The sequence below is a fragment of the Ovis canadensis genome, chromosome 4 (genome assembly GCF_042477335.2).
Source record: "Ovis canadensis isolate MfBH-ARS-UI-01 breed Bighorn chromosome 4, ARS-UI_OviCan_v2, whole genome shotgun sequence".
Taxonomy (NCBI): domain Eukaryota; kingdom Metazoa; phylum Chordata; class Mammalia; order Artiodactyla; family Bovidae; genus Ovis; species Ovis canadensis.
In genome coordinates, this window is record NC_091248.1 from 51254824 (window position 1) to 51268235 (window position 13412).

The 13412-nt window shown below is 34.2% G+C and overlaps 1 protein-coding gene across 1 annotated transcript in view; it reads left to right on the top strand.

Moving 5' to 3' along the window:
• Positions 1-13412, top strand: part of SEMA3A (semaphorin 3A) — a 242456-nt gene that overhangs the window by 94594 nt on the left and 134450 nt on the right. The gene's annotated exons all lie outside the window — the stretch shown is intronic.

The window sequence follows — 13412 nt, forward strand, 5'->3', positions numbered from 1 at the left end:
CCCACCATTTCCCTCCTCAGCCAGAAGTGTCTGCCACCACAGTTGTTTTCTTCTGCCCAGGGATTAAGAAAGGATGCCATACATGTGCTCAATGCTCTGATCACATGTTTGACCTAAATTGCTCACAGTTGTGTTCTTGCTTAGCCAGGCTTTATATTTACATTTTGGACTATAATTTTGTCAGTATAAAAAAGATAAAAAAATGTTAATTTGTCTCTTGCTCCTAAAAGATGTTTTAGTGAGAAAATTAAGTTGGGTAAATTTAAGCAAAACTTGAAATTAGGGATGTATTTAAAGGAAAAGTTTCTAGTTTGAAAGCAATTCCATGGATTGGATTTATCAATAGCCTTTAATTATAAGCCCTTTATAATTGTTGGCACAAAATCCTATGAAAAACAAAAGTGTTCATGTGGTGAAAAAATCTTGTGACAGAATTTTCTTCCAATTGGAATCCAGAATTACTCATCAGATAAAAGGTTTGTTCCCAGAATATTTCTGGAATCCTAAACGTGAAATATAATTTACATGTTAGCCACTTCTTTATAACTTTAAATCCTTTCTCTATATTTTCTTATAGCATCCAAAAGTGATACAAATATGTTCTTATAACCCAAACACTGAATAATTGAAACATTTTTGTGTTGTACCTTCTTTGTATAAGAAGACACCTTTGAGGCTATGTGGTTTCTAGACTAAACGTGATTATTATGACTTTGCTGATGGTCTTGGAAGATTAAAAACCCTTTCCCAAGTTCTCATGCGTTTAGACATTTGCCCTCATAAACCTCTTCCCCTAGTGCATCCTTCTTCTGCCTTTTTTTTTTTTTTTTTTACCAGCTCGCTTTCTGTACCTGATGACATATCCAGGAGTTTTAAGTAAATTAAACTTTAAGGGAAGGCAGTTCCACTTAAGTTACTTGTTTTGTATTGATGAAATTAGGAGTAATTTCTTGCATACAGTCCTGCAGATTTTACATAATTAACTTTTTAGCAACTTCTAGATAAATCTTTCCTTCTTCACCTGCTTCTAAGCTATTTTCAATAGTCAGGCACCCTAAAACTTGGATCCCACTTTTCTGTTTATTGGAGATATCTCTGGAGAACATTCTGCATGTTGTCTTGCACTTTTCACATCTATCTGGCATCATGCTATATGGCCCAGTGGGACCCAGAGAGCTGAGCTCCACTAAACACAGGGTTAGTGGAAAATAGGTGGGCTTTAGGGTCATTTCTGGCTTCTAGTCATGTTCTGCAACTTACTATCTGTGGAGTCCAGGAAAATTGCTTAACCTCTCAGATTCTGTCTCATAATATGTAAAAACAAAGCAAACCTCTGTGATCCTCAGTATCCTTATATTTAAGTGAGAAATCAACTTACTACCTCCAACTGTCTCCCAACTCTCCAACCACTGGCCCACTGACATTTTTTGCTATAGAAACTCAAGGAGTTGTAATCCCTTCATTATTAAACTCATGTCCTATAGCCTTTCACTGGAGAGCTTTTGTCCAACCTTAGTTCAATACTTGATATTTAATCTGCAGTAAACTGCTAATTTCTTTTGTGTCTTTGTTTCTAATCTAGAAAGTGGTAATAAGAATGGTCTCTACTTCGTGCATTTATAAGAGTTTGACATTGCTTAATAGGTAGTAGGTCCTTAAAAATGCGTATTGTAATTTTTAAAATATGAATGTGTATCGCAGGATGAAAGCCATTGCAGCTTTTATGGTAATAACTGTCACTTTGCTATTAAATGTACCTCATTCATCAGAGTTTATAAGTTACTGCACTGGGCTCTCATTCTTGCCAGGTCATTTTGTATTTAGCTTAATTCCTCTACTTTTAATTTTGAAGCTTAGATGGCCATTTAAATTAAAATGTCACATGTGGTTTCTGTATTTTTATAATTTTCCCCAAATATAGATTTTTCTTTTTCTTTCTGAAGTTGTTCTTTAGCAGAGTTCCCTCTTTCTCAACTCTTCAACTACTCATTGCTGGTTTAAGAGTGGGTGGGAGGATGCAGAGGTATAGGAGCCAGGCCATTTACTACTTAGCAAAATGGAGGACACCTTTGCCTCCACTGAAATAAATAAATAAAGCTTCCCATCCAATCACCTTATGGTAGGATATTGATGAACAAGTGTTTTATTGAAATTCTAAAACTCAGAACCTTTGAGAAAAGTCCTCCCTCAGAAGCTCAGTGGTCTTGAATTGCATGGCAACTGTGTTATGGGGAGATGCTGTTCCAGACTATTTAGGGGTCAGAGGGAAGATGATTATGCAATTATCTGGGGGAATTGGGAGCAGTCTAGACAGTCAGTCTAGGAAATTCTGGAAAAGATATTATCAAGATGGCTTGTCTAGACAACATAAAATTCAATTTTCAATGCTAAACTGCCTTAAAAGAGAATCTGCTTTAAATTGATCTCTATTGGTAGTTAAAATGCTACACTTGTGTTTAAACAGTTACACTGTTTTTGAATTTGAGACAGCGAGACAATATGTGTTTCATGCAGTTAGGAAAGTCATGATGGTAATGGAAGGATCGGCAGAATAAGAAATAAAATAGCTAGCAGGACTGAGGCCAGGCTTGTTGGATTAGAGTTCATAAGACCTCCTGAAGTTTGAATTTAGTAACTTTTATTTACAGGGATGGGCTTTCAGACAGAGCTAAGAGAAACCTTTTCCTATATTCTGGTTGAAAAAGTAGCATGTATACTCTGCTGTTTTCTGTCCTCATTACATAAAACAATGAAATAGTTTCTTTTTTAAACTACTGTCTAGACTTCACATATTATAAATAATTTTATGGCACAAAAAAGACATTTTGCTTTTATCATGACTTCATGGAGATTTTAATACACAGTTTTTTCTTTACAGTGTTCTTTAAAATAACTGTCTTATATTGAGTCCCCAAGATTGTTAAAATCCATTGTTAGAAATTATAGATTTAACCTTTTCAAGATGACTGGATGCCACAGAAATAAAGATATTACTTTTGAAACAAAGGAAAACTTCCTTCATCATTTAATAGCTTCAGATCTAATATGAAGAAATTAAAAATTCCTTTTAAATAATAATAAGCAGTTTTCAAAGAAATCCTTGTTTAGTCTTCTGATTGTGAATGATCTTACTTTACTCTTCCTGAATTTTAATAGCAATATTTAAACTCTTGAATACTATATTCTGAAATCTCCTCTTGCTGTATAGTGAATGCCTTATGACCATACAGAGTATGTCATTGATTGCTGTATTAAGCAGATTTTGTGTTTCCTGTAGTACAGTTGGGAATTGGTAGACCTATTAATTAACTCCAGTTCTGTAAGATATGTGTCAGTCAATTCTTGGTTATCCTCCAATAGTACTTGACCCTGCAGATAACTGCCTATGAAGTCACATGCTTCATACACATGTGTGTGTTTATTATAAAAATTCATGCAGAGTTCACAGGAGGAATGATTCAGAGCTAGAGTACAGATGATTTTTGAGTTTAAGCTCTCAATATCCATGTCATTCAAATGAAAAGTGTAAGCCATCCTTACGCAACAGAATATTCCCCAAAGACTTTTATTATATGGTATTTCCCTCTCAAATTTACATTTGTTAATAAAAACTGTATGAATTTAGGAGGGGTATAGCTGAAGAAGTCTCTGGTTGTTTTCTCAAATTCCAAAACGGCCTCCTCTGTGTACTGGGAGGAAATCTAAAGAAAGATGAACCCAGATGAGAGCTGGAAAATATTAACTCTATAAATACTCTCATAATGCCATGATCTCAATTTATGATAGAACTAAAGGGACATTAAGAAATGCAGTAAAGCTTAATGGCTATCTCTAAGGTCAGTTCTACAATGACAACTAATATATCAAGGTATAAAATAAAATGTTTTGTCTGTTTTTTCTCTTCCACCAAGAATAAGAGTTTGCTTCTATGTAAAACTTTGAATCAAATGTTCTTTATAACAGTCTGCAGGGTCAAAATTCTACTTAAGTGGTACCTTGAGCTCAGTTGACTAATTTATACATCTAATTAACTTTTTCTAATTGAGTTATCACTCTCAAAGTATTTTGTCATTGAGTCCAATAGAATAAAATTTTATTTCTTGTATTGTAGAAAGTACAAGAAGAGATGTGCAAGTTACGAAATTTAGATATCTTGGTAAAACAATGAGGCATTCTTTTAGGTTGGTTGTATCTTTCCATCTTTCTTAGATCACGCGTTGGAGTCTGACTTTTCCCACTTACGTTCAGTTCAGTTCATTTCAGTTGCTCAGTCGTGTCCAACTCTTTGCAACCCCATGAATTGCAGCATGCCAGGCCTCCCTGTCCCAGAATTCACTCAGACTCACGTCCATCGAGTCAGTGATGCCATCCAGCCATCTCATCCTCTATCGTCCCCTTCTCCTCCTGTCCCCAATCCCTCCCAGCATCAGTCTTTTCCAAAGAGTCAACTCTTTGCATGAGGTGGCCAAAGTACGGGAGTTTCAGCTTTAGCATCATTCCTTCCAAAGAAATCCCAGGGCTGATCTCCTTCAGAATGGACTGGTTGGATCTCCTTGCAGTCCAAGGGACTCTCAAGAGTCTTCTCCAACACCACAATTCAAAAGCATCAGTTCTTCGGCTCTCAGCCTTCTTCACAGTCCAACTCTCACATCCATACATGACCACAGGAAAAACCACAGCCTTGACTAGACGGACCTTAGTCGGCAAAGTAACGTCCCTGCTTTTGAATATGCTATCTAGGTTGGTCATAACTTTTCAGGATAACATAAATTAGTAGGTTAGTAGACTAACAGAAGTCAGGATTCTTGGTGACTTCTCGGCTTCATTATTTCCACCAGAGGCAGTGCATCCCTCATTTGCACTGCAAACTTGTGCCAATGTGGTTGGAGTAAGACCCTTATGGTTTCTAGGGTTTTTTTTTCCCCCCCAATCTTTCAATGCTTGAATTGTGTTGGACAGGAAACCATACAAATTGCAATGCTGAATAAACAGTACCACCATTTATATTGCAAATTAAATTTTAAAATTCTCTGCTGTTTGTATTGAGGAAAAAAAATCATAGTTCACAAATTTTGTGACTTTAGCAACTCACCAGTGTATTTTCTATGAGCTATTAACATTCTAAACTCTAGATATTATCAAAAAGTCTATTTCTCAAAATTAAAAGAACTAGTGGCCAACTGAGGTAATAGGGAGACCTAAATTATTAGAAACAAGTTTAGGGGAAAACAAACAAACAAACAAAACAACAAATGGTGAAAGAGAGAAAGAAAACTGAAAATCCAAAGCAACATCCCTTTCACTGTGTTTAAAATGTTTCAAATGACCATTTTACATTTTGACTTGTTTGCTCTAAATATTTGATAAGAAAACACCATAGTTAAGGAGATAAATACACTTTTACTCTCTATACTCATTTGGTTCAATGGTGAAGTGTTTGGGTTTCTTTTTTTGTTCCCCCTACACGATATTTTGTCACCTTTTATTCCTAAAACGAATGACAGAAAAAATAGAAATGTTAACATTCAGTTCTTAACTTGCTGTGTATTTCGTTCCATGTTGTGTCAGATCTAGTTCACATAGTACCAGAAAAAGAATTTGGACAAAATTAAAGAGTTTTCTTAAGGTCATATTGGTGCATGATGTCATTGTCAATTACTTATTAAAAGACTTTATTATCTGTAGTACTCAATTCCTGGATGCATCTTTATTCACAGTCAACCCAGACAAGAGGACTAAAAGATAAACAGTACTTTAACCAACGTATTTTTTCTTTTCCTCGTGAACTACAAATGCTGATTTGGAACAAAGACCTTTGATTCCCTGGAGCTAATTTGTCAATGATAATGTGAACTCCAACTTAATTCTCTTTTACTGTGCCCTCTTGACTGGTTGCTTTGCACACATCCTATATATAATCTATTTTAAGAGGATATTTCTGTTCATAAAAACTCTTGTTATCAATATTATATTTTTCCCAAAACAAACAAACAAACAAAAAAATAGAGTAGTGCTAAACCCCAGCACCTGCTCACCTGTTTAGCCTGTTTTCATCTCCTTCCTCTTCAGAACCCTTTCTTTACCCTTGGACTCACATTCTGGTTTTCCTCCTTTATCTCTTTGTCTTCTTGCCTAAATTACTTCATTTGGAACCAAAGGTTAAGGTTGTGAAAATACAGCTTGGATATATGTGTGAGAAGGAAGGTGTTAGTTTCATATATTTGAAACTTTGGGAAAACAGCAAAAGAAATTTAAACTGAATTTCCACAAATCAGAATACATTCACCTCTTCTGGGTATGTGTTCCAACTAGCCCTCAGCAAGTTATCTTGTATATTTGTTTTAAATCATAATGGTTCACTTTGATGATAACCTGAGGAAAATTATATAAATTCATTCTAAACTAGTTGGATAACTACTAGTTGGATAATCATGTAAAATCTTAAGATTTTAGTGCCCTTGTTCACTTAAGGCTTATAAACATGTGAGTGCCAAGAATATACCTGTAATATCTTGGGCTAGTAACAAGGAAACAAGAGTTGACTTGATAGGCAAACACTGTCTTTCTGTCAAGTGAAGGCCAAGGTGAGGTCAGAATGGGCCGTATGAAAGATCTTGCTGTGCTTCAGAAGAAGTAAATTACCCCAGAGCACAAAGGAGAGTCAGAACTGCTAGTCCCAAAGACTGTAACTTCTGGTCGCTAGAATCACCTTCATATTGTAAGAAGGTATTTACTTCTCAAGATTTGCAAAGATATTGTTGTCACAGTGTTTGCTAATGCTGATTTCAATTGTATTTGTTCTCTATTCAGTACTTAATTTTAACCAGGAAGAACCTATATTTAGCTTTATAATCTTGTCAATTTAGTTACTATTAGAAAATATACAATGTAAGTATATTGTAAGTGTAGCACACTAAGGAGTAAGTGAAGGACACTGAGGAGCTACCTTTTAAGCAGACAGTGTCCCCTGTTCCCTGTGTTCACATCTGAGGACCCTCCCCTTGCTCTAGTGTGTTGACTTCTCTTCTAGGCTCCTCGTGGTTCTCAGTTGCTCCAGTCTTACTGCGTGTGGTCAGTTTGGAAGTTGAAGGATCTGGGGAAATAGAAATAGCAAAGGCTGATGCTGAGAATCAGTGTGAGGCAATATAAATAGCATTGAGGTGAAAAGAAAAGGTATAATGAGAAAACCAGAAGTTTTGGTATAAAAGTTTTATTAAATAGATTTGAGAGAATACTAAAAGATAATAGAGGCTTAGCATTTATAATCTAGGGTTCTTCAGATTTGTAGCTACAATTCTGTTCTGCTACTACAATCAATGCCTTTGTGGTATTGGAAGCAATTTGTGTTCCAAAGCAATTTATAGTCATTAAGATAAAATTGACATTAATAAAAACATAGGAAACGTTTTTCCTAAGTAAGGTTCTAATAATAATGGTGAGGAATATAAAGATGAATGAAAGTGAAAGTGAAGTCACTCAGTCGTGTCCGACTCTTTGTGACCCATGGACTGTAGCCCACCAAGCTGAACACATACATAGATATATAACTTCAACATTGGTGAAAACATGAGTAATGATAATGATAATCCCAACAACTAGCATCTACTAGCAATAATTATGCTATGTAATGGCAGCATTGGGTATGTTACCTTAGTCTTCACAAAATCTGATGAAGTACATACTCTTCACAGCCTCATTTTATTGATGAGAAAATTAAGGTTTCCATGGGTATTTTGTAATGGGCCTGAGGCAATCATGCTATTCAGTGCTTTATGTCTAGTCGAGAATCTGCTCCTTTAAAAGAAAGTACCAGTTGGGGCAGGGGAAGAGGAGGATTAAAATCATTAATTCTTATTTAGATTATTAAAGATTTTGTCATGTATTTATATTTTATATTTCAGAACTTCTTAATGTATGCCTAGTCTGAACAAAGTGATAACTGTAATTAAGGGATAGCTTGATGAAGTGAACAGAAGGCATCACGTTTAAGCTGGGCTTTGAAAACTGGATCAAATACTGATGGATGTGGAGGATCCTTTAGTAAGACTAGAAGGATAGCATAGAAGGACAGAGACATGAAAGGCATTGGTAAGTGGCAAATATCTCAGTGTGCATAGAGTACAGTGATTTTCAAAAGGAGCTGGAAAATTAGAATCAAATTGAGTTTGGGGAATCTAGTCAAGAGCTATACAAAGCCTTAGGAGGTTACTACTAGTACTGCTATGATTGGTTCTGAAACATATTTTTAGTATCAGTGTGTGTGTGTTGGGGGATGGACATATAGGAATATCCATTTTGAGACTATGGCAAAATTTCAGAAATGTCACATAATGAGAATTTGGACTGATACTGAGGAAAAAGATACTGAGTAATGTTTAAAATTCTCACAACAAACAATAAAATAGCATCTAAATATCATAAATCATGATGTATATTGACATAATGCTACTCTTTAAACTCCCCAATGAAAAAATGTTTTCCCAATTCTTTTGTGACAATTAGATAAAACATGCTTTATAGCATATTGTGGCTTACTTCACTTCTGAATCTACAAATAAGCTGACTTTATGTTGTGCATAAAACAGTAAGCTACCATATGCAAAGTTATGTGAATTTCTCACCCATGGTGTATAACAAAAACATGGTTTCTCTACACTTGTAAATCCAGAGAATGCTATTTTGTGTAAGGCATCTGTGAAAGTAATTCAAACACACTTTGTTAAAAAAAATAACAGAAACAAGATGCATTGTACTTAGAAATAGCTATTTTTAAATGAAAACTATGCTTTAATTTTAATTTCATTATTATATTATAGCTTATACTGATTTTGTGAGATTTTTGTGAGACTAGTATATCCAGTTTATCCCTTGTTTTTCTGCCCAGTTTTCCTCCTGCTATAACTACTCTCTGTGGTTTTTAAATTAATTTTACTACTGTTAATGATTGTCATTGCTGGCATAGTTGGTGGTTTTATGAGTATTATAGCATTTTATATTCATTACTCAGTGATTGAAATGTTATCTCCACTTTCACTTTAGGAAACTAAGTCTCAGAAGAATTCAACAGCCTCCCTATCATCATGTAACTAGTCAGCTTGTTGTCATGACTTTCCTAGTGGCATCAATATTGCGTCTCATACTGTACTGATGTTGTACCATCCCCATTGGTAGGATGCTGTCCTATGTGTCTTTTTTTAATTATATATATTTTTGATGTAGTGAGAATGCTTAACATAAATCTGCTTCCTTAACAACTTTTTAAGTGTACAATTCACTACGGTTAACTATAGGCACCATGCTGTGCAGCTGATCTCTAGGACTTACTCATCTTGTGGAACTGAAACTTTATACCCATTGAGCAGCAACTCCTCATTTTTCTGCCTGCAGCCCCTGACAGCCACTCTCTATTCTCTCATTCTGTTCTCTCAATCTCTGAGTCTAACTGTTCTAGATTTCGCACATAACTAAAATCATGCAGCAGTTGCCCTTCTGCTCCTGGCTTATTTTACCTAGCTTAATATCCTTTAGACACCACACAGCAGAAGTCACTTTCTTTTCTACTAATTCCCTCTCTATGTAATAAAGGTGTTGAGCAAAAATAAAACTTGCCTGTGGTACTTCCACTTAGACACACAAAGGAATGCTAATATGTTTTACGCTCAGTCATGTCTGACTCTCTGCAAGCCCCTGGACTGTAGCCCAACAGGCTCCTCTGTCCATGGGATTCTCTAGGCAAGAATATTGGAGTAGGTTGCCATTTCCTTCTCCAGGAGATCCTTCTGACCCAGGGATTGACTACAATCAGAGAGAATTATAATTTGTTTTTAATCCAAAAGGGAAAATCAGATTCTGTAGCATTCTTAAAATATTTTAAAAATTAATGAGTTTCCCACTTATTCAAAGTAACTTTGGCAATGAAATGCATCTTACTATTTCTTGATATTTTGATCATGTCATAATTCAAGAACACAAAAGTCTGGATATTATTTTATGTGGAATTTTAGATTCTCTAATAAACAGAAAATATTTAATTTTATATGGCACACAGATTATCAAATAACAGAAAATTGGCATTGTGTTTATTTCATTTTCCTTAACGTAAATGGGCCTTATCAAGCTATCTCTGCTGATGAAAATATTAGCATGTTTGAAAGCAGTTATAATTTTACTCAAAATTAATTTTGTACTTAACGAATCTTTAGAATTTCCAGCTAGAATGAATTGACATTTTTAAATCATTGCCTCAGAAATTGAATTGCATAGGCTTTCATCTTTCACTTAATACTGTTATTTCTATTTTTACCTATTTTACGCATATATTGCAGTAATTTAAATCTCTACATAAATGATAGAAAATTTGATATTAATGCCTGAAAACAGCTTGAGATTTATATATTTGTATGTTGGAAATATATTGTTTCAAATTTTTAGGAATCAAACCACATGGAACAACTACTTTCCATTTTATTTTATTTTTATTTTCCAGTCTGCTGTTTTAATTTGATTGTGCATCTCTGGCCACTGAAAGCAATCTCAGGAATTGCTGAGCAGTTAAAAAGGGAGTCTAATGGGATCTAAAAATCAATTCACAGGTCTGTCACTGATTCATTGTGTGACTTTTGCTGCCACTGAAATGACATTAAACTGGTCTCCTCAATAATTTTATACCTCAGGATTTCTCTTATAATAAATAAATACCTATCTAATATGCCTTATGGATATAAACTTTAAAAAGTAGCTTGATGATTAAGAACTTCAAGACTAGCTTCTATTTTAACAAGTTACCTCACTTGAGATTATCACAAAGCTTTATACAGAGGCTGAAAGTCTGGATCTTTCGAGTGTTGCAAATGGGGTTTTGTATACACGCCAGGGTTCAAGCTCCTCTTAAGTGCTTTTATCCTGGCAAACTTTTCTTCTTTTGATTTATGTTTTGTTGGCATTTAATAGCTGTCTTACCTCATATTTAAATTACTCAACCTGGAAAGGATGGATGTTTAGTGTCCCACATCGACTTGCCCTTTGCTGGCCTAAATCTTGGACGCAAATGGAAGATTTGTAGGAAAGGAAACCTATACTTTGTATTATGTCATGCTAGAGAGCAGACCTAGGTACTACCTTGACACTGTGTCAACTTTTTGCAAATTTTTCCTAACAGTGTGGAATTTTAAAAAATTCATGGCTATGATTGCACAATCTCTTAGACACATATATTTTTTTTCTAGAATAAAATGTAATGACTTATCTGAGAGAGGAATAGGAAAATATCATGCCAATGATAAGCAAAATATTTCCATTTCAACAATGTAAACATCCATAAAGATAGAAGTGAACTGACATCCCATTGTTCATATAATGCATAAGGCAGTCAGCTGTTTTCAGTCTCTTGATTAAAATCAACTTCAGGTGAAATGATATGACAAAACCAAATGATGTGTTTGCCACAGGGATGACAAAAAAATTTAATCCATTCACTTTTCTACCTTATACTAATAAAAGTCTGAAAAATGTAATAAGCTTCTAAGAAATAAATGAAAATATTTTTCAACTATGCTACTAAGAAAAATATTTTGACCTGAAATTTTTAATACAAAAAATTCAGTTGCAAAATTTGATATACACAAGACTACTGAAGCCTAGTAACATCCTAAGCACAAAGCTCAGCAATATCTGATATCTTACTTTTAAAAAATGATGTGTCCAGAGTTAAACTGTGACCACAATTTCAATAAATTTTTGCACAAAAATGCATGTTTATAATGCTATAGCTTATAGTTACTGCAACGCCTCTAATTCTTATCCTCCATTTCATAATATAGAAAATTTAAACTCAGATTGCTTAAATAGTATCTTCAAATCCCCTGGCTACTTTGTGGTTAAAAGTTGAACTTAAACTCAGCTCTCCTGACAGCTAATTCAGAGTTCTTTCCATTATACTACATGGCCTCATTCTCACTATCACATGTGGAAAAGAACATGAAAGGCACAATTTTTCATTTGCATCGAGTTGTTTATATAAGTTTTTAAAAATAAAATGTATAAGTAAGTAATAATAAGTAGTTACTTTTGAAAAGTACTTTTCTTGTACTTCCTCCATGCATTCATGGTCTGATTATAAACTATGTTGTCAGGGAAAAATTGTGTGATTTCTTTTACCAAAGTACTATTTCCTTTTCCAAAATAAGCCAATCGTCTCTTAAAAATAGATAAAATTTGAATATTGTTTTAATACTTTTCACTATTTTCCTTTATTCTCATGAAACTAGCTAGATTAAAGATGATTTCTATCAGTTTTAGCAGTCAGCACATAGCAGATATTATCAACAGAAATAACTGAAACTTTAGGAAGGCAACCTGAACACTGAACAGCAGAATCATACAGAATTTCACCCACACACCTCTGCATACAATGGACAAGAATGACTAAACTCTTTGATCTCTCCTGGATAACATGAAAGAGTAAAAGAGAAAAAAGCAACATCTGTTAGAAAAAGGGTTTAATGAACAGGGTGGGGACCCAGTTGAGTGTTAACACAGCATGAGAAAAGAAAAAGAATGCAGGAACAAATTTATTTATAGTCATAAACCTCAACATGTCCTAAGAAAGTCTGATTTAGAAAAAGGATATTATAATTATTACAGTCTGATTTATATTTAAAATATTTATAATTCCTGTAATGAGTTCTCTATAAATGTTTTCAACAGGAAAATATATATATGTATATATACAGTATATATCTATATAACTTTTTGCATATTGTATACATGTATGTGTTTATGTCCATAGTGATAGCAACATCTTAGACAAAATAGTGAAGGTGTAATATAAGGAACATAATTCAGTTTAGATTGCCTGAATATATATTTGTAAATATAGATTTTAATCTACTTTCCATGTATCTTAGGAAAGCTGTGGGAAAAGTGATTGTTTTGACATGGATCGGTTCTACATAGGGGTAGATATTGCCTGGGCATTGTCCATCATTCAGCTATTGCAAATATCCAAAGCAAAAATATTCTATCTGTACTTTATAAATTTGGGTAACTTTCAGGTTTGTGAGTTTTTATCCCAAAGGGTGGTGATGGGGACTTTTCTTTTTTATTATTTGTATCTTATCTATTATAAGTATAGATTCTGCTGCCATGTGATTTAGTCTTTTCTAGGATTCTGACCATTAACAACAGGTCTTCCCAACTTTATGTCTGGTGGATGACATGTACATATATGACGTTCTCTCCTAGGTACACCCATTATATATACATAGGAATACTTGAAATATGAGTGGGTAAAAGAATGACTTCAGAGCCTGAAATCTGAAAAAATAATGACATAAGAGTAGTAACCTTGAATTTGCCCTAGTTTCTTTAAAATAAAGTAAAAAGAAAACTTAAATTTATACATATAAAAGTTC